The sequence below is a fragment of the Juglans regia genome, chromosome 16, assembly GCF_001411555.2.
Source record: "Juglans regia cultivar Chandler chromosome 16, Walnut 2.0, whole genome shotgun sequence".
Lineage (NCBI taxonomy): Eukaryota > Viridiplantae > Streptophyta > Magnoliopsida > Fagales > Juglandaceae > Juglans > Juglans regia.
Genome location: NC_049916.1, coordinates 5,436,979 through 5,440,731, shown reverse-complemented (window position 1 = coordinate 5,440,731; position 3,753 = coordinate 5,436,979).

Genomic DNA, 3,753 nt, shown 5'->3' with positions numbered 1-3,753 from the left:
TTTCATTTTTATTTTTTTGACATGTCTATCCAAGAGTTTTATATATTTAATATGATTTGTTGTTTAATGCTTGCTCTGGCCTTGACTTAATTTTTTATGCTTCTCATTCTCCTTGGGTTGCCTGTCTTTTCCTGATTAATACTAAAATGGTACTATGTGGTGTGGTTGTTATAGTCTGTCAGCACTAATGTGTTCTTGAAGCCTGCCCAAGGATAAATGTACTACAGCCCAGGTAGTTGTGGCAGCCTCATTCTGGGAGAATATTGCAACACAAACTTTCCAAAAAAATTGGATGATTTAGCTTGGTGCAGATATAGATCAACTCAAGATATCCTCTCAATAAATCCTGCAGAAAAGTACACAACATACGGAATTATGTGTTAAACTATGGTTTCATATATGATGTGTGTACCACTTTATTTTGGAAACTCGTATCAAACACAGTTGACATTAGGCATGATTGGTACTTTATTTTGTAAACTTGTATCAAACTTTGCTTTTGTTTCTATGCATTAAATTATTTATTAATCAAATTTTCTTGTAAAAACTATACTATTTTTGTAAAAAAAAAACAGTTTCACCCAACTAGGCAAACATCCCTTGGTGTGTATATTAATTTAATTTTCCTTCTATATATAGTTCATATATCTATATATATATATATAATTAACATATATATTCTCTCTCTACTGGGCAAATGTCCCTTGGACATTTCTTTACTACTTGTAGTTTTATAAATATAGAAAATCCCCCCCCCCCAAAAAAAAAAATTATAATCTCCATATACTTTTTAAAATTTTCTAAAATTTCAATATACTTAGAAATGTCTCTCTCCAAATTTTTTTCTTATAGCTCCTAAATTTTGTATATCTATATAATATCTATTTTCAAGGATGTGGTCTTACCAAAATTAAATTAAAATTAATAAGAGAAATAATAAACTTATTAATATGGACCCCCAAAGTATACAATAATAGGCTTCTTAAGTGTATGGAGTCCTAATTGAAATTAATACAAGAAAAATCATTTAAGCCTGATAATCTATATGAAAAATAGTTGAGAGGTTTTATCTTCTAGACTTCATTAAGCAAGAAAATAATTTATTTAAGGTCTTAATTATAATATTATATGTTTAATGTGACACAAAAATATCTAAATTTTACGTAAAACATAATAAACTAACTTACATACTAGAATAGATGACCTTCTAAAATATCACTTAATAGTTTTTATGAAAAAATTAAATTCTAAATATTTCATTACACAAATAATAAAGGATGGATATTATTTTATGAAACGTTATCGTTAGAAATCTAAAACATATCTTAAGTTGTACTTATAGAACCTTATTTTTACATGTATATGCCAAATTATCGAGATCCTATTTTATATGTAATAATGTTTTTATGATTTTACACGGTAAAAAAGTTGGCCCCTCCTCAAAGAAATTGTTGGTTCCACCACTGCCTCTCCCCACCCTCACATGGGGGAGGGACAGTTTGGCCCTTGTCCCCTAGCACCGCCCCCCGTGGGCAGGTGCCCCCTTCAGAATGTTGGGGAGTGGATTGATCCCCCCATGGTCGTCTACCCCACCTTGCCCACCCACAGTGAAAAACAAATAGAAAAAGCTAAAAATATTTTTGAAAAAAAATTCAAAACAACAACAAATCCAAGGAATTACAAACAATTAAGCATATAGTAAGAACAAGGCACAACCAAGAGGAGATGTGTAAGAACAACGGGGGGAGAGAGAGAGAGAGAGAGAGAGAGAGAGGAAAATTAGGATTTTTTTATTTAAATACACTCATTCGTGAGTATAAAACGACGTTGTTTTATATTTACGAATTTGTTTTTATATATATACAATCTTGGGTCGGGCGGATGGAGTAAACCCAAGTGTAAAATATAGATAAAATATAGAAAAATAGAGAAACTATAGAAGGACAATGCAATCAGTACTTCTCATTATTGATCAAGTGAAAAAATATGCTATACAATCAATTTGTTTAAATAGATACAATGACCATTTAGAACTTGCCATCTGGACAACTAATACTCATAGTTGGATAACTAACTTAACTACCAACTTCATGAACGTAAGCCTTTTGTTTCTGTTTGGCTTATTGAGCTTTTAACTCCAGACCTTCTATATGGTTTTGTAAACTCCATCACCAAGGTAGGTTTGCCCAGCTCGAGCCTTGTATCCTAACAACTAAAACCGTTAGGCATCTGTTCGCACACCCAGTAAGTACATGTTTGAAATTATAGGAAGAAATGATTTTTTTTTTATGTGAAGAGTTTTTTTTTTTAATCTATATTAGAGCTTTTAATAGTATAACTTTATTAAAAATTATATTATTTAAAAACTATTTGTTATTTTATAAACATATGTTTAAAGGAAAATGATAGTATGCCTACCAAATATGTTCACTTATATATTGTTATTTTTTCATTTTTTTATTTTTTTTAATGGTTAAGGATGTGATTATTTTACTAGTGAATTTATATTTTTTTTTATTTTTTTCTTAATGGTTAAGGATGTTTAAAAAATGCTAAAAAAGTAAAAAAGAAAAAAAACTCATTTGTACTAGTATGCACTTTTGGTAGGCACATCTGGGAGTCATCCTAGCATTGTCCATGTTTAAAACGCTTTTAAACTTTATTACAATAGCTTTAAAAAAAATATAATGTTATCCTTTATATATATATATATATATATATATATATATATAGGTAAAAAAGATAGTGTTAACACAAACTTTAATTTGGTATTTTTTTAAAAATAAAATTTTAATTTTTTAAGTGCATAAATTAAATCTTATAAATGTATCAAACATATTGTTTTTTAAGAAATATTTAAATTATTTAAAACACCTTTGAAAGTTATAAACTCAAACCGAGAGAATCAATATGGCCTAATTTTCAAACATCACTCAAATACAATAATCATTACCTAATCATTAAAGTTTTACCAAACTTCTATATAAAATACAAAACATGATTCAATTTTTTCAAATTGTAAAACAAAAATAATATTAAGAAATAATATTGTAATAATATTTTAACTTTATAATATTTTATTCAACTATTTCTTTCTCTCTTTTCCAAAATCTAATAAAATATCTTGATTCAAACAATTTCATTATTATTCACAAATTATTTCATTTTTATTGATGGATTTTTCATGTCTATCTTGGTCACCTAACGAGGATTTTGCTTCGATACTAAGAGTATCTCAGATGATTTGTAAATAATAACAATAATAATAATAAAGTAGTAGTATATTATTTATAAATATTAATAATAAAATAATTTAAAAATATCTAAAAACAATTATACTACAAGTGCATTGGCAATGGTGTTGCCAAATGCAAATGCAAATGCAAAATCACATGTTTGGAAGTTGTCTTTTACATTTAAGAAAGACTCTCATATTGGATTATGCATCTTTTAGCAATGATATTAATAAATCTTATTATTATTATTATTAATTTTTTCCTAAAATTAATTTTTTATTTATTTTGCAATTATTAATTTTTCATATATATATTTTGCAATTAAAACGGTTGGGTAAGAGAGAGAGCAAGTGGGAGGAGAGAGAAAAAATAGTAAAATAAAGGATGAAGGGTGAACGGTATATATATCTGTAAATATGTAGAAATATTTTTCATAATAAGCAAAACTTTTTTTTTTTTTTTGATAAACAATGCATACTATTTTATTCATCAACCAAAGAAATTACATCAAGGCATC